The sequence below is a fragment of the Marmota monax genome, unplaced genomic scaffold, assembly GCF_021218885.2.
Source record: "Marmota monax isolate L192 unplaced genomic scaffold, Marmota_monax_Labrador192_F-V1.1 WCK01_AAM20220418_F8-fsc00002, whole genome shotgun sequence".
In the NCBI taxonomy this organism is placed as follows: domain Eukaryota; kingdom Metazoa; phylum Chordata; class Mammalia; order Rodentia; family Sciuridae; genus Marmota; species Marmota monax.
Window position 1 is genome coordinate 34,185,688 of NW_026693571.1, and position 26,855 is coordinate 34,212,542.

Below are 26,855 nucleotides of genomic sequence, written 5' to 3' on the forward strand. Positions count from 1 at the left end.
ATTTCAAAAATGTAAATTGCAAGTTGAAACTGTTCAGCTGCTCATGAATAGACACTTGATTGGGTCTTAGTGAAGTTTTGAACTTTTATATGGACCAACTTTGCAGAGAGCAAAAGTTTTATCTATTCATTTGGGCAACATTTATTGAGTGGCTCTTCTGTGCACTTCAGGCTAGGCAATTTGCCAGGCTGGCATATTAAGCTGGTGTTTGGGAGAATAATATTGCAACTGATGTAGCGAGGCATCAAAGTGGGATTTTTTTTTTTTTTTTAAAGAATAGACATCAGCAGTTCCCAAATGCACAGCCCTTTCCTTGCAGTGTGCAGCTATGTCTTCCCATTGGTCCCACTGATGCTGCCCTTCCATTGCACCTCCATCCCTTTTTTCTGTTTTTCGACTCTGTGTCTTTCTCAGGATTATGAGTTGTATTCATACATCAACTAGTTTTGTTTTACTTTTTTTTCTTCTCTTTGTCTTGGTTCCTTGCATTCATTAGTAAAGGATGAATAAATATTTGCTGACTGATTTGATGTTATGTCTTGGAGTGTGCATATGTGTTACATCATCCAATTTCAGGAATTTCATAGGCTATTTTAAAAGTAACTAGTAGCAAATGTTCGCTCTTCTAATGATATTGAATTGAACTTAGAAAAAGAATCTTTGCTTTTATATTTCATTTTAAAAGATGGCTTGAAGAAAATGGCTTTGAGTTTTCTTTGAAAATGCTTCTTTGTTTATTTACAAATTAATTGCTTTCAGCAGCATTTCCCTTTAGTGCTAGTAATTAGAAGTATTTAAAAATAATTAGTAACCACATCCAGTCCTGCTTTTCTATGTCTATTCATTGAATAATATTGAATAGTGTGGTTATTCTTTCTTTCTTTTTCTTTTTGAGTTAGTAAAGTTAGCTATTTTTTTTTCTTAAGGTTCAAAAAACATTGAGTTTGATTCATGGTTTTAAGAGGGTGTTCATTTAGGTGTAGCTATTTAATTGTATGATGTTATTGTGGGAGAATGTGAGATCCAATATAAAGAATCTATATTAATTTTTTGCATAAATTTAAAATTGTATACAGGGAAAACTTAATCCTTTTGGCTTCACTAATTATTTCTAATGAAAATAAAATCAAAATATTTGGGGCCATTTTAAAACAAAGATTTACAAAGTCAAACTAGGCATCAGTATGGTCTCTGGAATTTCATTTCTAAGGTGTAATGTTGCTACAATCTATAAGGCATTCTTATGGGCTTTTATATGTGAAAATATAGGAAATTCAAAACTTAATTTGACATTTTATCACCACATATGCAATTGGCAGGTCTGACTTTAACCTAAGCCATTAAAAAGAAAATTAAATGGGGATGGGGCTTTGCTGTGGGAAACATCATCTTACCCTTTAATAAATTGTGACTTTTATGAGACATTATTTATTGACATGATATTAACAATATTTTTGGATTTCAAAATATTTTAAGAGTAAATTCACATTTGATTAAATGAATAATAAAAGATAAATTGTGATTGATGGTATTATAATGATTTATGAAACCTTCATTAGATGTTTGTATTTCTTGGACTGTCAGATGCTTATTTAAAGAAATTGTCCATTTTGAAGATGTACTTTGTAGTTAAAGTACATTGAATACTCTTTCTTTCAAATACTGTTACTAAATCAGTGAGGCATCAGGAGCATCTTGGTATATTAATTATATGCCTTTTGAAGTGTGAAGTATAATGATCTGTCATACTTATAACAGCTGAAAATATTACCTTTGTGATAATGCAGATGAAGTCCAGAGAAGTTAAAAGGATTACTATACATCACATGGCTAATATATTAATGGAACTTCAGTAATATGTTGATCATTGATGCTTTATGAAGAATATACTATTTTAGCTGAGTGAGGTGGTGCATACCTAGTAACTCCAGTGGCTTGGGAGGTTGAGACAGGAGGATCGTGAGTTCAAAACCAGCCTCAACAACTTTGTGAGGCCCTAAGCAACTTCGGAGACCCTGTCTCAAAGTAAAATATTTTAAAAAGTGGCTGAGAAAGTGTCTCAATGATCGAGTGCCTCTGGATTCAATCCCTGGTACCAAAAAACAAAAAATCAAAAACAAAAAAAATACAATAATATATATGACATACATAATACACACACACATACACACACAATTTTAACTGCTGTTCTAAGTTGGAGGAAATTTTGATTTCTGTGTTAGAGAGAAAGAAAGAGGTAATATAACATCTTATATTCTAGCTTCTATTAATGAGTATTGGGACCAGACCAGTGGCCTTATTGCTTCCTTTATTTGGGCAGCCACTAGCCACATATGGAAATGTAAATTAACTTAATTAAAATTAAATTTAAAATTCATTTGCCCAGTTGCTGTTGTCACTTTCAGGTGTTCATTTGCTGTCCATGGTTGGTGGCTGGGTTTTTGGAGAATGCTGATTCAGAACATCTCTGTCATCCCACAGTACTGTTGAACTGTGCTGTTAACTGTTAACTGAACAAAGAGCCATAGTGCAGTGCCACTTTCAGGCAACTACCTTTGAAGCCCAAAGCCATCAGAGAGAAGGAAGTTTTCATTTAGATATAAGGTGATGGAATCTCTGTCTATACCCTGGGACACCTGTTTTTGTTGATCTATTTAACTTGGATAGCAAAATCATTTTAACACCTAGAACAGTCATTAAAGTGCACTCTTCATTTGTGGGATCTTGTTTCCTTATTAAACTTTGTTTAGTAACATATGCTTAATTTCAGAAGATTCAGGTTTACCTACTTGATATAACTGGAAAGACCTCTTGGCCTCTCTTGCTCCAGAGTCTCCTTCCACAGGCTGATCCTGCCCTTGCCTTCTCTTCTGAGGGCCAGAAATTCCCAGCCTTAATGTTGGAGATCAGCAGATGCTGGTGCCTTAAGGCTGCTGTTAGCATTTGTTCCAGGAGCTGACAGTCCATGATCATTGCTCAAGGGGAATCAAGTATTAAGATAGCGTTAACTTTAGCTTCAGTGGTTTGCTCAGCATATCATAGGTGCTCTTTAAATGTTTGAAAAATGACACAGGAAAGGAAAAGAAGGATAAGAAAAGAAAGATTAGATGACTTATAAAAACTCAGTGTTGATGTTAGAAGATTTTATAGCAGAGCTATGTCTCTTATAATCATTTTTTTCTGACCCATATAAGAACAATTTATTGAATTTCTTCTCTGTGCTGGACACATCCTAAGCACAGAGGATTTACTGTTTTCACTTACTCAGTTCATGATCCAAACATTGCTGGGGTTGATTTCATTGTCCTTTTATTATAGTTTTAGGAGATAACATTTAATCAGGTTTCCTTCTTTATTTGTCTGAGAATCCCATTACTGCACTTATTTCCTATGAACTTTTAATTCAAGCATGGGATATTAAAATTTCTTTCCTTGTGTTCTAATACTATATCTTTTGAACTTATTCTCTAAATGTTACCTCATATTTGTCTTTTTGGTTTCACCTTCTATGTCACTGTGTTGGTCAGCTCTATAATATAATAAAATGAGACAATTAACTTAATAAAGGGAAAAGGTTTATTTTGGATCACAGTTTTTCAGGTTTCAGTCCTTGTGAGCTTGGTTGCTTTGGGCTTGTGGTAAAGCAGCACATCAAGGTAGGAGCACATGGCAGAGCGAAACCACACATGTCATGACCAGGGATCAAAAAGGGAAGAGCAAGAGACTGAGGCCAACAATCCCCTTTGGGGACATACCCCCCACTGATCTCAAGACTTTTCAGTAGGCCCCACCTCTTACTTGGTTCACTTGGAGTATGTAGCATCCCAGCACCCTTCCAGGTTCAAGCCCTTTCTACCTTCATCTTCTCAGAATATTCCCTCCTCCTTCAGGTATTAATTGACTCTGTCTTCTGTAGCTCATTTTCTCCCATTTCGGCATGTTAGCTAGTAGTCTTAGTCATTAATGCCAAAGCATACTTCTGACCTTTTTCAAACTACATTTTTTGAAGTTCAGTTCATTGCATCAAACTAGACTCTGCAGGACCCTCTTTCTTGCTGCTATTAAAATGCATATCACAACAGGAGTTAATTGTGTGTAACTTAAAAAAAAAACTTCTGGGTTGGAGCTGGGTACATTATGTTCAGTGTTATATTCTGAATGCTTGCTGTAGTACTTAGCATATATTAGTCATTTAATGAATAAATGAATGAATTTTCTAGATAAGCTTATATGAAATAGCAGAGTCTGTTCTTCAAAATTCAGTACAGGTGAAGTCTTTAACTAACACCTGCTGTATTTAGGAACTGAACTAGGAACCAGAAACACTGCTGTCCTCCCTCCCTAGCTGACCCCAGGAAGATGAGTCCCTGTATAGCCACTATAACACTATCAGAGCCTGTCCTCTAGGCTCCTTGACAATGCAGAGTTTCATATCCCTAATTACACTGATTTTCATTTTTGTTTCCCACTGGGCTGAAGCTCTATGAAATATAGGGCTGGGCCACATTCATCACAATAGTCTCCATATCCATGTCAGTACAATTAAGGAGTTTTTTATATCAATTGGCACGTGTGTGTATGTGTGTGTGTGTGTGTGTAAATGAAAAGCATGGAGGTAGTTGCTAGGGAGACAAGAACATTGAGAAGATGGCTTATGAGTTGGGGAAAAATTAGAATTATCACCCAAGGAAATTCAAATTAGAAGAAATAATTATCTGTGCTTCTTTCAACAATAGAGTTCCCTGACATTCTTGGAAACAGTAGTTTAGGGCATTTATACTAAGTTAAATTTTCTTATGATGAACTTCCAAAAGTGAGTGGTTCAGGATAGAATGAGAATTGTCCCTAAAGAGTTGTAAGATACCAGGCTGGCTCTTAACTTTCTGAAAGTCACATTTGTTTTTATACATTGGAGAGGATTGAACTAGATGGTAAAATTACTCAGATCCTCATTGTAAATTTGAATGTATGGGGTTAACACAGGCAACATCTTTTTGTCTCTTGGTTTCATCAACAGTGGGGAGAGGGACACCTGGTCAGCATTTGTCCTTCCTCCTTCCCTTCCTCTCTTCTCTTTTTTAAATTTTATTTTCACAAATTTCCTTGTCTTTCCTCCTCCGTTACTCTCTTCCTCTGCCCTTTCCTTTAATTTAATTTTTATTTTTTGGTAAATTCATGCTCACCAAATTTTCTGAACCTCTGAAATTATATTCTCTTAATAACCCAAATTACCCCATTCCATTTTTTTATGGGAAATTCAGTCCCACTCTCAGTATTTTGGAGGCTGGGATGCTAGTAAATTTTCTTTTGTTCTGAATGCCTGCTCATACTTTGATTGGGTTGTTGGTCACCTGCCTTTCTCTTCCTGCCATTCTGAATTCTGTAGCTTTGTTCTTTCCTGAATTTCATAGCTTGGTTCCTAGTTTCTTTCTTTGTAGCCAATTAAAAGCTCTTATATGTCATAGACAGATTGTAGAATGGGAGATAAATAAGAAATGTGACTCAGCATAGCTCTGGAAGAGAACAACTTATGGTTGCTTAGCAATCTTAAGAGTTTGTGATTACCCCTCTTGCAGAGACTACCTTGCTGGTTTCTCATTCTATACAGCTATCGTCTCCTCCCATATTTGAGGGGTCCATTCTCAATTGCAATCTATTTATATCTTCACTTCTAGATGTCTGCCTAGAATTACATTTTTTTTTCGTTATTTTATTATGCAGGAGAATTTAACTCTCAAGGCTCCAACCTATCTTGGCACTTACAAAAGACTTCATTATATTTTTCCAAACAAAAGAACCATCTTTGGAACTATGTGCTTTTAGAATCAGAGAAAGTAGAAAAAGGTTGGCAATTTAAATACAGAGTTATGAAAAATTGTGCTGTGAAGGGATAATTATGAATGTAATGCATTCCACTATTGTCATGTATGAAATAAATAAAATAAATAAATAAATATCTTTTTTAAAAAAGAAAAAGGTTGACAATTATACTTTTTATTTAAGTTGGGCCAGGGCAAATTCTTGGGAAGAACTGTTCCCCACCCAAAGGAAAAACTATAGTGGGATGCATGTGTACATATGTGTCCATTTTCCCTTTCTATTCAGCTTTTCTAAAGCAAATATTTGTATAGTCTCAAAATATGAACACTTTCCAGCTCATTAGCTTTTGTTTTAATTGAGGGTATCTACTGGTTTATTAAAAAATTATATAAAATATAAACTATTTTGAAACAGAAGAACTCTTTTTTTTTTTTTTTTGAGATGATACAGAAATTTGGTGATGATATACACTTGGGAGCTTTTCTGTGTCCAGACTTCCATCTACCATATTGAATGTTCCTTCTGTGTCTCTAGTGGATTTCTGTCAGCAGAAGTGGTGGTACTAGCTGGACATGGTGGTGCATGCCTGTAATCCCATCGGTTTAGGAGGCTGAAGTAGGAGGATTGTGAGTTCACAGTTAGCCTCAGCAACCTAGAGAGGCCCTAAGCAACTCAAGAAGACCCTGTTTCCTAAGCAACTCAAGGAGACCCTGTTTCTAAATAAAAAATACAAATGGGGTTGGGGATGTGGCTCAGTGGTTAAGTGCCTCTGTGTTCCTTCCCTGGTACAAAAAAAAAAAAAAAAAGTGGTGGTACGAAGTCTCTTCCCAGAGTTGTTTGTCACCATGGGGGCTAAATGAGACAGTGTTTAAATAGAGTTCCTCTTTCCCATGCAGTGCATTTCTTAGATAGTAACTATTCAAAATAGGAAAGTGGATGACAGGCTTCAAAGTTAAGGAAAGATCTGTTTTTGGCTGAAATGTTTTGAAATTCTGATTATATTTTGTACAGGTTATTCTATTCAGATTAATATTCTCTTGTCACTATTCAGATCACTTCAGAAGTCACAGTGACCTGTATTCTGCTTCAGGTGCAAGCTGTTCTGTGGGTCTTCTCCCCTGAGAGTGGTGAAGACACATTTGGGAAGTCTTCTCTTTGATTCTGGGCTTCTTTTCCTATCCTTTGTGCTGCCTCCCAGATCACAGCGCCTGGTTAGGCCACTATTTGAAAAGAGATGTAAAGTCTGTGGTGTGGTTTGGGGAAGGATCCCCTAAGGCCCTTGTGTTAAGAAGACCTGGTCACCAGTTTGTGGTGCTGTTGGGAGGTGGTGGAATCTTCAGAAGGTGGGGCTTAGTAGGAGGAAGTTAGGTCCCTAAGGGCCATGCTCTTGAAGGGGTGTTGGATCCCTGCCCCTCCCCGTTTCTTTCTTTGCTTCCAGTGGCTATGAGTCAAAGAGCTGTCTTCTATTATGTGCTTCTGCCAGGATGTGCTGCCTCACAACAGGTCTAGAGGCCACCAGGACTGAAAGCTAATATAACAACTTCCTTAGGAGTCCATTATCTCAAGTGTTTGTCACATAATGGAAAGCTGACACCCTCTGGCCAGCAGTCTTGGGTAAAGGGGACAATGAAGAGGGATAGAGTATATTGCACGTGAGTAAATTGAACCAGGTTGTCATTTGGCTGCTCTGGTCTTCCTTTATTCAGTTAGGTTTTATGGAAAACTTTTCAATAAGTTCTTTGGACTGCTCCCTTTTCTATACCAACAGATTCTGTACTCAGATTATGATTATGGAATTTGGAGGTCATTTAGGACCATTGTGCATCCACTGCATGTAAAAGCATGTTCATTTTCCTGTATTGAATCATTCCTCTTTTGTAAATTTTATCTGAGATCATTGAGAAAATTTGATTAGTAAAACCAGCCTGCTTTGCTTTTTTCAGGTATCTTGATAAAACAACTTTTAAACTATGTGCTTTTCATTCTTCATTTACAAAACTGTATTGTCTGTTCAGGTTGACTGTATATTTGGAAACAAGTGAACATTTTCATAGGTCTGAAAAGAGGGCATTTAATAGTGTTGGCTGCATGCATGTTCATGTAAAAATTACTTTATTTTGGCTTTAATTTTATTGCCATGCAATTTAATGAATTTGGTGCCAGAAATGTTTATAAACTCTATAATCAAAGCAAGTTCTTTAGGAAATTTGCTGTTAACTTTTTTGGAAATTTTGTGCATCTTGCCTTTCAAGAATGTTTAATGTAACAAATGAGTATAACATGCTTGATAACCTTTCTAATCCCTGTCCTCTCCTCTGTGTCTTCTAAATCGGTTGTAAAAGCTCAGCTCACTGTTGGTTGCATATCTTTCTTTGAGTATTGAAATGATTATGATTTCTTAGACTAACTTTCCCCAAAATGGTATCTCTAAAGAGATACATACGCTTTAGAAAAACCAAATTTAAAAAGCACCACAAGACAAAAAAAAAATAATGAAGTGTATTTGATTATGACTTAATGATGATGTGGTACAAGTGTTTGATTTAAGCCATGTAAGCTTTGTAAAGTAGGTCAAGATCCAAAATGAAATGCACTTAAGCATGCATCTAAAATTTAATATGCATTTTCCCCCTCACTAATGGAATTTAATTTGATTTGCAACAAATTAAAACTCTTTAGAGTGTTAGAACAGACAAGTACTTTGGAGTATGGATCTACTTGAGCATCAAATGAAAATAGAAGAGTATTATTTATAGTTGGTACCGAATTTTCTTTTAAGGTTATGGAAGTTTGAAGGCTACTAGACTCTACTTGTAAGTAAATTATTCCATTGAATGTAAATCATGTGAATTAGTTCTGTTATATTTAGATTAAATTAATTTGTTAAAGATTTTGCAGAATAAATATTTTGTAACTCCCGTTTTAAATCCCGTTTAGAAGTTTTTTTCCCCCATGTTTTTAAATATGTAAGTGAAAGATCAGACTCAAGGTCTAGTTAGAATTTTTACATTGTATTTTAATGTTAGCATAATTAGTGTCCAAGTATGAAAGCACTCAGCTTAATTAAAAATGATTTTAAAATTATGTTTATTGAAACCCCTACGATAATGCATATGTTTTATCCTGGGGGTAGAGACAGAATTTAACAATATTCTTTTGTGTCTGCAATTGTTATACGTATAGTAAATGTGAGACCTTTTGTGTTAGACTTACATATCTCTTTAGAGATAATTATTCTTGGGAAACTTATTCCTGGGTTTTATGAGAACACAGAGGAAGTACAGGAACATGGGAGCCCCTTCATTCTTCAGCCCACTTGAGTCTCATCTCAGCCAAGTTTATACAAATTAAATGAAACAAAACAAAAGAGGAGAAGGTAGTTTTATGCCAGGGTGGATATAGGCATTGGCTAATTTTAAAGTGTTCAATTTTGTCAAAGACAGTGTTCTGAGACCTTGTTGAGCCAATCTTTTTTGTAGTTATGATAAGAGTAAATACTAGGTTTGAAAGTTAGAATAAAATGATGGCAAGTCCTTTTTTAAAAAAAAAATTTGGCTGTTGATAGAACTTTACTTTTATTTATTAATATGTGGTGCTGAGAATCGAACCCAGTGACTCCACATGCTAGGCAAGTGTTCTACCTCTGAGCTACAACCCCAGTCCCTGGCAGTCCTTTCTTAATCAAGTTAGTGAGTTAGTTAAAACATATTAGTTGTACAACTTGGTGAATACACTAAAACTATTGAGTTATACACTTTAAAATGGATGAACTACAGGACTGAGTGGATTATATCTCAATAAAACTGTTAGCCAAATGATTGACCCAGGGGTTTTAGAAATTTCTGTTACAAATGTCCTGTTACTTAGCTAAAGAATGGAGGTAGGAATCAGTACCTGCAAGAATGTTTTGACATGTAAGTGGTAATTGATGCCCAGGGATATATGAAATCTTTCAAGATTTCATTTGCTTCTTAAGGAAAAAGACTCAAAGGAAACCCATTTTAAAGAGGCTTATGTATCTGAAGCGTACAATTAAATGGTTTTTGGTGTATTCACAGAGTTGTGTGACCATCACCACAGTGAACTCTAGAATGTTTTCATCACCTCAGGAAGTAACTGTTACTCTTTAGTGCTCAACTTCTTACTCCTTCAGATATCTCATTCTTTAAGCAAATACTGATGTACTTTTGCCTCTAGAGATTTGCCTTTTTTGGGTACTTTTTATAAAGGGAATTATATATGTGTAGTTATTTGTGATTGACTTCTTTCCCTTAGCATGTTTTCAAGGTTCTTTCATTTTTGGGGCACATATCTATGCTTACTACCGTTTTAAGACTAAGTATTGATTCCTTGCTTAGATATACCACATTCTGTTTAATCATCCATCAGCTGGTGGGCATTTGTCTTGTTTCCAACTTTTGTTTGCTATGAATAATGCTACTATATTTGTTTGATTTTCCCCTAAATCTATTGAGGTGATAATACCTAGTAGAGATAACTTTGAGAGATAACTGGCTTGAGTGGACATAGTTAAATGCTTGATAACTTTGAGAGATAACTGGCTTGAGTGGACATAGTTAAATGCTTGATAGGTTGAGTTAGCCAGAAGTCAACACCAAGTAACTGGCTGGGAAGGATGTCATTCAAAGCATCATGGTTTACAAAAATAGAGTTAGGATATCATTACAGACCTACTGAAATTTTGCCTAATTTGTTTTTTGTCTAATGTTCTTGTGGTAACATTTTCCCATTGCTAGTCAATATTCATGCTTTGTAATATTTGGAATTAAAAGTGCCCTACCTTTTGTTCTTCAAACTTCAAGCTTTTCTGTTTTGGTGTTGGCAGCTAGTGTCATTTATAGAAATATTCTAACTAAACTGTCATTTCTAGATTGAAATAAATAATTACATGTACACGAATGGAGATAACTATGGGAAGAAAATTGTTCAGTAAATAGCCTCTGGGGAAGTGTTATACATGGCACCTTGCACCCCAGATAATTAGAATATTGTGGTGACAACAGTAAACTGTCTTTTAATGTTTTATTATTAGTCTATTATTGTGCTGTGGACATCTTAGAAAGAAAATTTAATTTGTTAAATAAGATATAAGGAGAAGTTCCTGCTTCCATCTTCCAGGACAGGGCGGGAAGGCCCGGGCATTTTGGGGGACTTGGGGTTCAGAGGCATCTGCTTCAGGGCATGGAGATCCTAGCCATCATGGAACCTCACTCCTAGGGGTTATATCTATGGAGATCATGTAGGGGTGCCCCAATAATGACCAGTATTCTGGAATACACATACTTCAAGTGACTGACACAGCCATCCTGAGATGCCCAACCCAAAGAGTCCTGGCAGAGCTCCACCTGTTGATTGAGGTTTCCAACACAAGTCTGAAGGTTCCAAACATTTTGAAGGTTCTTGTCATCTGTGGGGAGTGAGTGGGGGTCCTAACTGTTTGTAGGCATGGAGCTGAATTAAAAGATGCAAAGTAAGAAGAAAAATTAATCTTCATTGTATCCATTGTAGGAAACAAAATGCCAGAATTTTTTGTTCTATTCTTCTGAATGTGGATTGTTAAAGTTAATTAAGTGAAGTTGAATTTTCTTTTGTTTGCATTTTTGGTAGAAATTTTATACAATCACTGGAACACTAGCAAATGTTTAATTTAAGAAAATTTGGTACAAAAGATGAAAATGTGTAAAAAAGGGGGGTTTAGTTTTTATGTTGCAAAGACATTGAAGACAGATGATACTTAAAAGTCATGTGTTAAAAAAATCTCTTATTGTTATACTCTTCTTAGTCCTCTTAATTTTAAGTCTTTATGGTGTAAAATTCTCAGTGTGAATGCTGAACTCCAAATACGTACATGTTCTGAGTAAAATGAATAGTTAATAAACAGTATTGCTATTTATTTATCTGACAAAAGTACAATTTGTTTTTCCTACAGTCAGTACTTAATTTCTATTATGAAAGATATTTTGGCTGAATTCACATGGATTGGTTTATTGATTGATATACTATACAATAAAGGAGACAGAATTGACATCCAGCATAAGATAGGCCATTCAGGGGCCTACCTCCTTGGAAGTTTGATTATCCTAGAAATTAAAAAAATGTATATGATTAACTTTTAAAGGTCCCATATGTCTTCAACTTTTTTAGTAATATGCCTATTTGAAGTTGCATTAATATAGTATACAAACTTAATAGTATCCTTTAACTTTGGAAAAATCAGTTTTAGGCAACATATTTTGACATGAACAAAACATAGAAAATTAAATGCCTCATACTAAGAAAATAATTCTTGTACATTGTAGAAGATTTTGGTTCTGTTACTTCATCAAAGCATTTAATCTTCCCTTCACGCGTTTGTCTAAAAATGTTACCTTTTTCCAATAAAATATTGTTTCTAACATGCTTTATTTTGGTTATCTTTGTAATGTTATCAGTAGAGATGCCTAGAGAAAACTAGGCATAGAGAACACTAAACATGTAACCGAGCCCCACAGTCAGGTACGCTGGGGTGATGAGAATAGACTTCTGAACAGTCAGTTCCGGACTAAAGACCTGAGACCAGGGACATCAGTGTCCCAAGGCAAGAGAAGATGGATGTCCCTGCTCATAGAGATCAGATTTGCCCTTCAACCATTTTGTTCTGTTCACACTCTCAATAGATGATTAATGCACTCTTCTGTGGTGAGGGTGATCTTCACTAAATTTGCTGATTAAAATGCTAATCTCTTCCAAAATCACCCTCCCAGGTACACCAAGAAATAGTATTTTACTAACTATATGAATATCTCTTAGCTCTAGTCAGAATGGCTCATAAAATTAACCATGACAATACATATAATAAAGTTGGAACTATATGAATCTTAAATTTATTGCTGAGAATATTTTTACCTGTTTTCACCCAGTTGGTCAGTACCTTTCTCTGTTGTAACCACTATTTTGAATTCTGTCACTGTTAATTACTTTAAATCAGTAGAAATTTATAATGTTTATCTATTTTTTAAGTGTCCAGGAAGTTCCATTTAGTAAGTTTCAACTTTGAAATTATTGAATCAGACTTATTCACTAATGTCCTCAAAAGGCCACCTTAAGTAATGTGGATATTCTAAGTATACCTGCAGAAGTAATCATGGAAGAGTTACATAGTTATGACAGCTAATAAAATTGGCTTGTTTTGCTGTTACATTTTGATTGGAAGTTTAGGTTTCCCGGTTTCCAGTGTTCTTATGGAAATCTGTTTATATCTACTTTAATTTTGATTTTTAATTTGATAGATAACATTATCACCAATTAAAGTACAAGCCTTTGATGCTAGAATGTATTATTCTATGGAAGAATCAAGGACCATTTATTTAAATTATATATGTTTAACAACCTCATTTAAAAAATATTGTTTAGTTGTCAATGGACTTTTATTTTATTTATTTATATGCAGTGCTGAGGATCGAACCTAGTGCCTCATATATGCTAGGCAAGCGCTCCACCACTGAGCCACAACCCCAGCCCCCCAAAATCTAATTTTTAAAAGAATGTTTTAATGTAAGTTTTTATTCTCTACTATTATTTCAATATAAATAAAACAGTGGATGATACTCATTTTACTTTTGTATTGGAAAATTACCATTTTTTATAGATTGCAGTAGCCAGATGTAGAAGTGACTTTAAAAAGTACATGTCAAATTCATGCTGATGTAACATTTAAACTAATATCTATAGTGATGTAAATAAGTATTGAATAGTTTAGTAAAGGACAAAAAGAGACAAAATTTCTTACACAGACAAAATTCAAATACATTTTGTAGATAGGAAGTTGTAGTAGTCTGCTTTTTGTCATTGTGACAAAACACCTGAGGTTATTGATTTGAAAAAAGTCAGGGAGTCAGAGGTTCCAGTCTACGGTTGCTTCATCCAGTTGCTAGACCTGTCGTAAAGCACACATCATGGCAGAAGCAGGTGGCAGAGGAATCTGCTCACTTCATGGCAGCCAGAAAGCACAAAATAGAGGGGATGTGGGTCCCCGTATCTCCTTCAAGCACGTGCCTCTGCAGCCTTTTTCCATCTAGCCCCTGTCCCACGAAGTTTCCATCACTCCCCAATTTTGCTGTCATCTGGGGACCAAGCCTTCAACAGGTAAGCTTTTGGGGAACATTAAAGATCCAAGCCATAATGGAAGTGAAGCGTAACTCCCACTTCATAAGTGTGGGGTGAGACTTTTAATTCTTTCAGAAGACCAGAGCCAAAAGCAGGGAGGACAATTTTATAATGGAGAAACCTGACAAATACCATTCCAGCAAGGGGTTGAGTTCACATCAACAGTGAAAAGTCTTCTTGAGACCCTACTCTTGACAGAATGGGAGGAGACTGGCAAAACTTCTATTTTGGGGTTCTTACAACCCATAAACCCTGTCACATTATGGGGAGGAATTAAGAAGCAAATCTAAATTGAGAAACCTTAATACCTCACCAGTACTCCTCAAGATTATCAGTCATTACAAAAATAAGAAGAATGTCTGAGAAGTCTGACTTAACATGGTGACTGAGTGTAAATATGATATCCCTGAACAGAAAAAAAAAGACTTTAGGCAAAAACTAAGGACCTTTGAATAAAATATTAGCATTAGTTAATAACAGTTAATACCGTCGGTTGAAGGATTAGGACAAATGTACTGTAGGAATATTAGATGTTAATGAGAGGAGAAATTCGGTGTAGGTTATCTAGATAGTTGATATTATTTTCACATTTTTTTTTTTACTCATTTAAAATGTTTCTAAACTTAAAAGTTTATTTTAAAATTACATAGAGTTATAAGTAATTGAGGTGCTAAATTTAATTTCCTTTCAAGGGGAGCCCATCCTGTATTTCCCTTTTCTGGCCTTTAACTTGCTTCAAAACAATGCTAAAGAACAATTAGAAACCCAAGTCTGCACTGAGCAACAGATAGGAAAGCATTATGAATCCAAGGTCTATTTACATTTTAATTATATCCCCTAACTTCAAAGATAAATTTTGCCCATGCTCAGGATTTTTTAAAAGTACATCATAAATCTTACCCCCCCCCCAAAAAAAAACTATCCCCCTAAGCTACCTTCTAATTACAGCAAAGTGTAAAATCAGGAAGTTCACTCTTATTATTCATGTGTCCACTCTTAAAATTGTAGTGTTACTTTCCATTGTATCATATTTTACAAGTGATTGTAAATCAAAAGGAGAAAGTGATTATTCCTTTTTTTAAAATTACATAAATGAATAAATGAAACCACTCCTCTTGGTGAGCTACAAACTCTGGAATGAAGAGGATTTTTTTTCTCTCTTTAACAGTAGATATAATTTTAATGAAAAAAAGAGCAAAAAACATTTAAAAAATTTAGGACCTTAAGAAATCTGAGCAAGTGGTTTATGTTGTTTAGATACACCAAGTTCATATTAATTTTTTAAATTTTGAACCTGATAATTCCAGAAGTACCAGTGTATAAATTGTCTGTTACATGTATTTCATGTACAGCTATAGACATAAACATATGTGCGAATGTGTGGATAATGAATGGTCTTTATATAAATTAGTACACACAACTAGACAAGGGACATATTTCTTTCAATAGGTTTCATTTATTACCTTTGGTCAATGCCATTATGTATAATAGACTTGTAAGCAGGGCTAAGGTATACGTTTGAGATAGTTATTTTTCCAGTGTATTAAATATGACACAGAATGTGGCATTGTGCTTCATATAAAGGGTGTAAACCTTGAATGCTCTGTAGGCAATATAGAATGACCTTTCTAATATAATTAAAACAAAGTTGATCTCTCCACATTCGAAATAGATTTAGATTGGTATCTGGGCAAATATGATTTCTTTTGGAATGAATTAGAGATTGGCTGAAGAAATTTTAAATGGTCACTGGAGAGAGGGGGAAATTGAATACATATTTTCCACTCCAATTTTATAGAAAATCTTGGATTAGAAGTTTATTTTAGACAGAATATGAATTTTGAAGGCCTTGGGTATAGATTCTTGGTGTAGTACTTAAATCTATATTATCTGGGTAAATTTTATTAATCTCTTTGGGATAAACAGACTCAGTTAATGTATCTGCTCATGTGGGTAACAATCATATCTTTGAGAAGCAAAATAAATATGATTAAGTGATTATGTTAAATAACTTATCAAGATATCTGACTCATGTCATTAAAGAATGATACTGCAGCACTCATAGGCTTTGATTAAAGATTCAGGGAAGTCATAAATATAAAACATCAAAACCAATATCTGCATATACTAGACACTCAAAATACAGTGCCCTTATTCAGCAGGTGCTCTCAGATTGTTATGCACTAAGCAATAGTAATTATTTCATTCAATGAAGCTTGAAGGTTGTTTTTGAAGCTGGTGTTTATTTCTGGTTCTAACCCTTCCAAGACTGTGCCAGCTCAGCCTCTTGATCTCTTTGTTATTCACCTATATTTTGAAAACCACAGACCCTGGTTCTGTCATCGTATAGTATCCAGTTTGGTACTTCTAAGATATGGGAATTTACATGAGTATAATTTTTCTAATGTTCCATTGCTTCAAGATAATCTTCTTTTTAAAAGATGTTTCTTAGGTAATTTTTTAACGTATACTTTCAGCAAATATGGATTGGGCACCTATTATTGGTCAGCAATCCAACAGTAAACAACATAAATTCTCTGCTCTTGCTAAACTTACATTCCAGTGTGGGTAAGCAGCCAGGAAGCATTCAAGTATAGATGTATCAGGTAAGGATGGGTGCCAAGAAGAAAAATACAACAAGAGTAAAGACATGGTGCACTAATTAGTAGGAATTGTTTTAGTAGCCAGGAAAGACCTTGCCAACAAAGGACATTTGAGCTTTGGGTGAGAATGGCCAGTTGATGTAACTTTAAAATAACACACAATATACACAATGGATGAAATTTTCTTAACATTTATTCATTTCTACCAAGGTTTACCCCACACAGAAATCTTAAAAGGTCATTACTTCTTACCTGAATCTTATCACTGAGGGAACTAGTATTGTGAGTGCTGGTTAAATGGTAGATAGTTTTTTTAAATAATTGATGGGTTTCTGTGGGCAAAGACACTTCCAATGTGTTATTTAATGTTCACAGTGGTTTAAGAAGGTATAATTAGCTTTGTTTTAGAGGAGTTAAAGGCTCAGTAAAATTAAGTAATTTGCCTACAGTCATGATTAATGACTAATGGAAAAAAAGATTTCAATCAGGATTTCTTTCTATGACTTTCATGATAAATCAAGGCACAGAAAGAATGAAAATTCATGTCAGGTGATGAGGACAGAGTCAGTGGTCTGTCTGTCTAATTAAAGACTTAGTGATCATCCTCCAGCTGCCCTATCCCATTTTAATCCAATTTTCCTACAAACAATGCTCTAATCTCATTGCAACAATGTGATTGTTATGTTCCCTTTAAGTTACAAAATCGCTTAATTTAAAAAAAAATTTTTTTAGACATTGATGGGCCTTTATTTTGTTCATTTATTTACATGGGATGCTGAGAATCAAATCCAGTGCCTCACACATGGTAGGCAAGCATTCCAACACTGAGCCACAAACCCAGCTCCTTGTTTAACTTTTTTTTTTTAATAGATTTAAATTTATAGGTATCTGGTTTTGGATTACTAACAAGGCATCATTTAGTCAGCATTCTTAAAAGCAGGTATCACTTTCAATATTTTGTCCCATTCTTGAATTTTTCTGTAAAGACAAAACAAAACTTTCTTGTCTCCCTTCTTCTTCCTGCCAAACAATGCAACTCTTTCTCTACCTATGTTTTGCAGTATTTTTAATTAATCTTGAAATTATGCCAAGAGATTCCACTGAATTGTTTTATAGAAATGGATTGTGTGGTCTGCTATTGTTTGGTAAGGCACAGTTTGCACAAATGGATTTATTTCTGTCTCTGTAATATTCTTGGCAGGTGTGTGGTCTGGAATTGCCATGTTTGTCTTATCTGTTTCATAGGTCAAAATTCATTCTTTTACTTTTGAGCCACTTTCTTCCTTAATATTAGTTTCTGAACTTTCAGTGTTTGTGTGATAATTTGGGGTATAGTTTTCTACTATTCAAAGGAGAAAATATCTTTCAAGTTACTTGTAATAATGCTGTATGCAGAAGAAGTATTTAGTTTTACCTTCTAGGAATGGTTTAAGTCTTTGTATTCTGCTGTTGTTTTCTATCACTTTTACTTAGTTTCATGTGGTCATCCAACTATGTAGTTTGCTATTGTTTTCATTAAGTACATGATTTCCAATTAAGACTTAGTTGTATATGTACACATTTAGACAGTGACTCATTCATGCATCATTTTGTTATAGAAAGTTAATGGTCAATTTTCTGTATAAATCATTTTATTTTTAATAATATTACCTGTACTGGTATGCAGATTTAATATTTCATCTCTCTACCCAATTAAGATGTATTTAGCTAATTATCCTCTTCTTCATATATATGTGTATGTGTACACACACACACACACATTGTTTTTCGTTCTCTCTTTTCTCTTTGTTGTTGTTAACATTCTTCATTATAATTGCTATGAGTGTGGGAAGAATTTGGAACTACTTTATAGAACTCTAACAACTGAAACATAGCAGCAGCTCCATAAATTGATTTTTAGGAATTTGACCATTTTTAATTCTTAAATGTTTATTAAAATGTTTACATTTCCTTTGTGTAGTTGTAGATTGAGAATTATGTTTGTATGTATCCTAAAGGGAAAAGAAAGAAAGAAAGAAAGAAAGAAAGAAAGAGAAAAGGACAAAAAGCATTGTGTGCTAATGCTGGAAAAGTATTTCAGGAAGACAGGACAGAAAAAACAAGGCCAGAAGTCATGTGCCACATGAATATGCCGGTTCTAAAAGTGACTGGTTTGGCTGAGATATAGAAAGCAAGCAGGTTGTTAAGGTTGTTAACTGCCACTCCCATCAGTAGGAAATTGGATGAATAAACAAAAGTCAATTTGAACAATGACCTACATAGCAATTATAATAATGCAGAGTCCTTGTTAGTGGATAAATTCCACAAACATAGTATTGAAGTAATAAAAAAGAAACACCCAAGTAAATTCTAGCTGATCTTTATAGGGCAATAGAATTTGTGTAAAGTGTGGAAATATGCAAAACAGTAGCTTGTATTACTTACACCTATAAGTATATTAGAGTTAGTATAGAAACATGTCATGGTTTGGATGTGAAGTGTCCCCCCAAAGGCTAATATGTGAATGCAGGAGTGTTCAGAGGTGAAATGATTAGATTATGAGAGCTACAGCCTAATGAGTGGATTGATCCATTTGATGGATTTCTAGATGGTAACTGTAGGCAGGTGGGGCATGGCAGGAGGAAGTAGGTCCCTGCTGGCAAGGCTGTGGCGATTATGTTTAGTCTTTAGTTCCTTCTTCTCTTTTTCTGCTTTCTACCAGAAGCAAGAAGAGCTAAGCAGCTCTCTTCAGCCCCTTCCGTCATCATGTTCTTTCTCACCTAGGACCCAGAGCAATGCAGTTGACCAGAGCATGGACTGAATGTCTGAAACTGTGAGCCTGGAATAAACTTTTCCCTCCTCTAAGTTGTTCTTGTCAGTTATTTTGGTCACAGCCACTGAACGCTGACTAATAGCATCCAAGAAATGATTAAACCAAATTCAAAATAAATGTTACTTCTGAGGAGGCAAGGGGGATTATGAGACTGTAAAATGAGGCACAGGGTCTCCAACTGTTTGTTTCATGATTAGTTTCCTTTAAAAACTCTGAAACAAATTTGACAGAATATTAAGATTTGTTGAAACTTGGTAGAAAGCATATTATAATCTTTCCTGGGCTTTTTGTTTTAAATATTTTATGACAGAAATGACACATACATTTTATAACAAGAAAAGTAATAGAGAACACTTAAAAAATAAGTTGAAGCCAGGTGTGGTGGTTTAAGTCTTTGTATTCTGCTGTAATCCCTGTAATCCCAGCAGCTCGGGAGGCTGAGGCAGGAGGATCGCAAGTTCCGAGCCAGTTTTAGCAAAAACAAGACATTAAGCAACTCAGTGAGACCCTGTGTCTATATAAAATACAAAATAGGGCTGAGGATATAGCTCAGTGGTCAAGGGCCCCTGAATTCAATCCCTGGTACCCCCTCCTCCCCCAAAGAAAAAGTTGGAGAAGTAACCAGGAGTCAGGATATCTTATGTGGCATGCGGAGTTTCTAGATTGGCCATATGAATGGGTCTACTCTTATGACCTTTGATACTAATTTTTATCTTGATGATTCCAAAGTCATTGATTCAGCCCAATGCATCCTACTCCTCTGAATGCCAGATCTCTATATTCTACTGCCCTTGTTCTGCTGTTAGTGTGAATATAGTACATCCAAACTGAGCATCTGTTACTTTAATCTAGAAACCTGGGCTTTATCCTTGTCTTTCTCACCACTGGTCTATAATTGTTCACTGACTCCTACCTATGTCATTCCTCATAGGTGTATGTCATATCCTCTTTCCATCCTTGCCATCCCTGCCTGAGTTGGTACCTCAAACCCTCTTTGCTGCTCTGCTGCAAAGTCCTTGCTGATGTACCTCTCTTGGACTTATTCTTCCTATATCCTTTCACTTTCTAGAGAAATCTGTGAAAAGCAAGTTCGAGCATTACGTGTGCTTTGTGCTTGTTGAGATCCTTTTATGGCCTCTTTCTCTCATGTAGAATTCATGAATATCCCAATATCAAAGCCACCTGTGGTCCCTGTTAAAAATGTGTTCTCCCTTGTGTAGACTCTGAGCTGATGGATCAGAATCTTGAGAAGTGCGTCCCAGATCAGTATTTCTAAGAAATGTCAAGGGCGATTTATGTGCATGGTAGAATTTGGGAAACTTAAATCTCTTACAGAAAGTACAAGCTCTTTAACTGAGTATGGAAAACTGATTCCTCACTCTTCCATCTCATTTGCTTGCATTCTCTGCTTTCCACACCCATTCCCTTCCCTCTTTAAATGAGTAACTCTTGCTCATCTGAAATACAGCTGTATTTGATCTCAAAGTCTAACCTGTCACTGCCCCCAGTTCTGCATGCTTATCTTTGATACTTATTCCAGCTCTGCTACACTCTTTTCCTTAAATGACAGTGGTTCTGAGGCCAAAAGATCTTGTGTACATTACATGTAGCACAGGGCCGACAAGAAGAAGGCCTTTGCAAAAGTGCGTTAAATAAATGACATTGCTTCTTAGGTGACAGGGAACCAAGTAAGAGTGTATAAAATTAGATGTTCAGTAGATCCAGATTGGAGATCAAGATTAGATGAAAGAGAGGTGATTAGTATCTCAAGGCAGTAATGAGATAGATGAGGAGGACAAGGCTGTAAATGTCACATATTGTTGGTTCAAATTTCTATTTTTTATTTTACAATGGATGACCAATATTTTTTTTTTGAGGTGCAGGTCATGAACTGAAGTCTAGAAATGAATCCTTTTGAATATTTCAGCCAAGTTGGGATAGCTGCAGTCATGGAATTAGTTTTGCATTTAGAGTAAGGAATGGAAGATATAATATCATAGGAAGTAGAGTAAATACTAATATCATGATTTCAGAGATGGAGTAATGGAATAAATAGGAGTACCACAAGAGGAGTGTTATGCTGAGAAAGAATGGTAGACTATGACAAATGCTGCAGAAAAGGCAAGTAAGATAAGGATTGAAAGCTGTCTTTTAGATTTAGCAGTGAGAACACTAGTAGACACTAGATGGGAGTGGAATCCATAGACATTAGTGGATGAAAGATCATGAAGATACTTCGATAATGAGAAACACTCTGTTCAAGTAGTGTAGGCAGGAACAGGGGGACGGTGAGGCATACTGTATTTTAGGGTTTGGGCTTGTTTGTTTTAATTATAATATGTATATCCTGAACATGTAAAAATGCCAAAAAGATGGAATTCCTAGAGAAATAAAGGCAATGACCTTGAGAGATTGAATATTACTGTTTTCAAAAAGAATGGGAGAAGTGATTATCAGCTGAAGGAGACAAACTACAATGGGAGTAGGGGGGCATGCACCTCTTCCTATAGTATGACAAGGAGACGGAACATGAACTGCAGTCGTAGACTAGTGTGAAGAGATGAAATCCAGAGAGCAAGAAGTGTAGAGGGGAATGGTTTGTTCATATCAAACTCAGTTATCCTGTGACACTTTTAGATGATGGTGACTTTCAATTTTGTTTAACTCGTGTTTTGTCTTAGTTTGTTTAGGCTGCTGTGACAAACTACCAGAGAATGAGTGGATTATAAACAACAGACATTTGTTTCTTCTGGTTCTGGAGGCTAGGAAATCACAGATTAAAGCACCAGCAGATTTGGCATCTTCTCACATCATCCTCAAGGGAGATTTCTGAGGTCTCTTTTGTAAGGGCATTGATCCCCTTTATGAGGGTTCCACCCTCATGTTCTTTAAAGGACCCATCTCCTTATTCCATCATAAGGGGGGGTAAAGTTTCAATATCATATTTGGGGTGGACACAAACTTTGTCTATAGCATTTTGCCCTTGACCTCAAATTCATGTTGTTTTGTGTGCAAAATAGACTTTTAAGATGCCATAAAGCTTCATCTCATCCATCTCATGCAGAGAAATAGCTTTGTGATGCAAAACTATTGATATTTTTTGTAAAAACACAGCCAATCTTAATTACTTGAAGTCTCAATCACAATGAAGGGTTAAAGGGTACTGTTCAAAATGTAACTGTTTTATTTATTGTAGTCTCTTCTCTTTGGTGGTTGATTTTTTCCTTGAAATCCCTAAAATTGTTATTGATTTTAATGATCAGTAATATGTATCTATAAAAATGTTAATTTCCATTAATGTTAACATTAAATATGAGCTTTCTAGAAATTTACACAGGTGGTTAATTTTTAGTTGGTGCATATTTTCTCATAGTCAATTCATATTTAATGCAGAAAACAATGTAATTTTGCACGCTGGCCAGCTTCTCTTCTGATGGGTAAAGGGAGGCTCATTCTGTCAATTTAAAATTAAAAGAAGGCTAACTAAAGTGTGCTGACTTAAAAAAAATGATTTTGATGATAAAATAGTATTAGCAATTTCCTTTGATGAATTATTAACGAAAACGTAGACTTCAATCTACTAATTTAAAAAGTCTTTTTTTTTAAGTCAAAGGCCTGTTTATCTAAAAAAAAAAAAACTAAAAATTTAATTCCATTACTTTTAAATCCCCAAATAAGTTTTTTCTCTTACTTCTTAGTTTGCATAGATGTCTGTACATTTTAAAATTTCTATTATGCAAAAGGATAATATTATCCTTACTGTAACTATTACCTTATTCTTGTTGTAGAGTAAGATAATTTCTACTCAAAAGTTATGCTATCATTTTAGCAAAAGATCGATAGACACATTGTTACTTTCTTCTTGTATTGATTTCAAATCTTGATACTTTCTTCTAGAAAAAAAGGGGGGGAGTTCTATTTCCACATGTGGTAGTTGGTGATATTTAACTAGTAGAGTTTACTTGTGAAGTGTGTTCAGAGGCTGCTTTTCTATGGGTTTCATGTTTTTGAATAACTAACATTCTCCCTTTTCTCTTTTAGTACCTATAGTAACATTCTGTTCAGAGAACACAGTGTTATCTGCACAATTTTATCAGTATTTTCTTCTTTTTATTTTGGTGTGTTGCTTAGTATGGAATTGGGGCCCTCATATAGGCTAGGCAAGCACTCTTTACCACTGAGCTATACCCTAGCTCCTATTTTCACCTCCTAAACTATTATGAAATTGGAGATAGAGCTTCGTGGTTGAGTGCTTGCCTAGCATGCATGAGACCCTGGGTTCAATGCCTAGTACTGCTATCATCACCATCATCATCATCATCAATTAATCGTTATGTCCTTTATGTTCCAATTTCCTATATGTAAGGCACCTTTAAGAACTTAAATTGAAGCAGGGTGCAGTAGCACATTCCTGTAATGTTAGTGGCCCGAAAGGCTGAGGCAGGAGGATTGTGAGTTTAAAGCCAGTCTCAGCAACTTAGCAAGGCCCTAAGCAACTCAGAGAGACCCTGCCTCAAAATAAAAATAAACAAATAAAAAGGGCTGGCGATGTGGCTCAGTGGTTAAGTACTCCTGAGTTAAATCTGTGGCACAAATAAAAAACAAATGAGAGAAATTGGCCACAAGTGTAACTATATTCAATTGAAGTTCTTTCATGTGTCCTACATATGAGATGCCAAGAAATAATGAGTTAATGCATATTTAATGTTATTATGACTTCTCTAAATATATAACTGACATTTTAATTTGGTTGTATTAAATACTGCATCGACCTATTAACTAAATTGCCAGATTTAAATTGTGATAAAAGTTCATTCTGATTATGTTGAAAGTGATCCCTATAATTAGGAGCTGGAGGAGTCCATGTCATATGGAATTTCTCTTTGCCATATGAAAGCTCTGTGATCTTGAGCCTCAGATTCTTTTTACTATAAAAAGAAGATAATATTTACTTTTCAAGGTGGTTTTAGGGAATCAATATACACAAATGCAAAAACACATATGCATCAAGCACCCTTTCAACCATAGATTAGATCCTCTTAAACAGTGATGGCGAGTTATTCATTCTCAGAAACCTGAAAACAACAATGATTTTTATGTTTAATCTTTAGACACTATAGATTGTTGACTTATTCTAATAAAGCTTAAGTTATGCCCTGCATATTTCTGAATTGTGTATTTAGTTAAGAGGTAAATTATGTTTTGTGTGTTCGTTGCTTTCACTAATATTTAATTAACCAAAATTTCTTAATTCTGTTATCTTTTTCATTATTATTCATTTTCTTTATCTGTAGTTAAAATGCTGTAATCATCCTAATCTTACTCAATTTTTATGAAGATTTGACTAAATTAGCTTGTTTTGATTCACTTCAATGGGATTGGGTTAATTTTTATTGTAGCAACATTAATGATTAATACATTAGTCGTGTTTGCTTTCCTAGTAAATCATCACTCAGATCTTTTGTTACTTTATTAACTTCTCTGTTTGAGAATTTCATTCTTCCCTGCTCAATTACTTACTCTTTTATCCTCCTGTGACTCATTTTAATCTGTTTCTGTTTAAAGTTATTTATGCATTATATATGTATATAGTACTATACAAACACATACACCTGCATAGTTTTAAAAAATAATCTTTGAGGAATAGAAATAGAATTTATCACTTAGCAACTTCAAATGACATCCATGTTTTTTTTCTATTGATTTGCTATTCAGAACATCATATACAAGCATTTATATTTTGTGTATTTTGTAGTATGTTAATATTATGATCCTATTTAGAAATAAAAAAAAATGGAGAACTAAGTGAACAGTACATGCTGGTTTGGTCCATTGTCTTGTGTTATTAGTAATGAAGTCCCCATGTATCTCACATCTTGTTGAGTAACTCCTATACGATGCAGATGAAGGATACAGCAAAAATATGTCATTTGAATTCAAAGAACTTTATTTGCAAACATGATAGTAAGAAACACAAAATGGACATTTCCTAATTAGACATTTCCTAATTATATACTAGTTTGCATGCAGAATTAGTAGATTGCATGCACAGGGACTGTGACAGTCCTGAGGATAATAATAACTAGAGAAGTTTCATTGACAAATATGGCAATGGATCCAAGTCTAGAATAATTACTAGAATATAAATCAGAATTGATGGGTCTCAAAGACCAAAAAAAAACTTTACTTGATTTTTGTTCATCTCTCTTGTTAAGTTTTCAGAGAAAGTCTGTCTTCTTATATATTAACCAGAATCCTTTCAATTTCCTATTTGGTGAAATCCAAATTATTCTGTCAGCTCATGCCATCAGTCTTATTTTTGCACACTAGTCTCTAAGCTAGAGGATTAATTGATTTCAAAGATGTGATTTTGGAGGTTGACATATTGCTGTATATTTTGCTCAGATGAGTTGTTGAAATTTTTAGAAATGCATTTTAAATACCTTTGATGTCCATTAGAAATGGTGGGATTGTTCATAGTGAAAGTAGGATGACTTAAATTCTGGCATTTTGCATGAATATGGGGGTAGGACTGGGTAATTAAGTTTCCCATTTAGGAAGTCAGAGTGATAGTCTAGATTATAAGATACTATAATACATAATTCAGACTATATTAGGCTATTTATCTCTTTAAAAAATTTAAGACAGTCCAATAAAAAGTCAAGATTATTAAAATACATTATAGTTAATCAAAATTGTAAAGGGGAGAGTTAATACAATATAGTTGGTGCTAATATGCTTGTGGTGATGAAGTTGTAAATTTAAGCATAAATGATGAATGTGCATAAATGACGAATTAGCTCAACAAGTACATCTGAGCACCTGCTACCTATCAGGCACCTGGGAAGGTGTCCTGAATAAAAAATGAGTGATACATAGCTGTGCACTTCAGGGCATGTATTCCTAGGAAAGCCCACAAGCTCTGGTTGTGTGGGAAAAAAAATATATAACCTGTGGCATGCTTTTTATGCATGTTTTACACTTCCATAAAACGTTAACTCTAAAACACAATATGTTGGGGTATACACACACACACACACACAGGTATAAATTTATATTTTCCATCTAAGTTGTGAATATATTTGAATTTCTACATTATACTTGTTTTGATTGCCTCCTGAATTTTCTGGTATACCTCATAATTGGTCAACCAATCATAGAAACTGACAGACAAGGATGAATAATAATTGCACCCCACCCACTGCCTTGGTAGGGAAAAAAAAGTTCAAATGGTGATGAATAACTTCATAAACAGATCTAAAGAGCTCTTTTTATTGGTTGTATCCATTGAGTCTGTCTTTTCATAAATTATAGGACTAAAGTTTAAAACATGAATTGCTACTTCTTTGTGTAACTAATAGCTCTTTTCACTTTAAAGAAGCCAGACTATTTTAACTTTTTTACTTTCTTCACTAAGATTCTTTTGGTTATTTACAAAATATTTGAAAAAACTT

At 34.7% G+C, this 26,855-nt stretch overlaps 1 protein-coding gene across 3 annotated transcripts in view; it reads left to right on the forward strand.

Moving 5' to 3' along the window:
• The window catches only part of Pdgfc (platelet derived growth factor C), a 198,055-nt gene that overhangs the window by 46,677 nt on the left and 124,523 nt on the right, over window positions 1–26,855 (forward strand). The window contains exon 1 of one of the 3 annotated variants that reach the window (XM_058583889.1): window positions 6,684–7,472. The exons of the other annotated variants lie outside the window; for them this stretch is intronic. The gene's annotated coding sequence lies outside the window, so the exon portion shown is untranslated. Of the gene's footprint in view, window positions 1–6,683; window positions 7,473–26,855 lie in introns of those variants that run through there. 3 annotated transcript variants of the gene reach the window in all.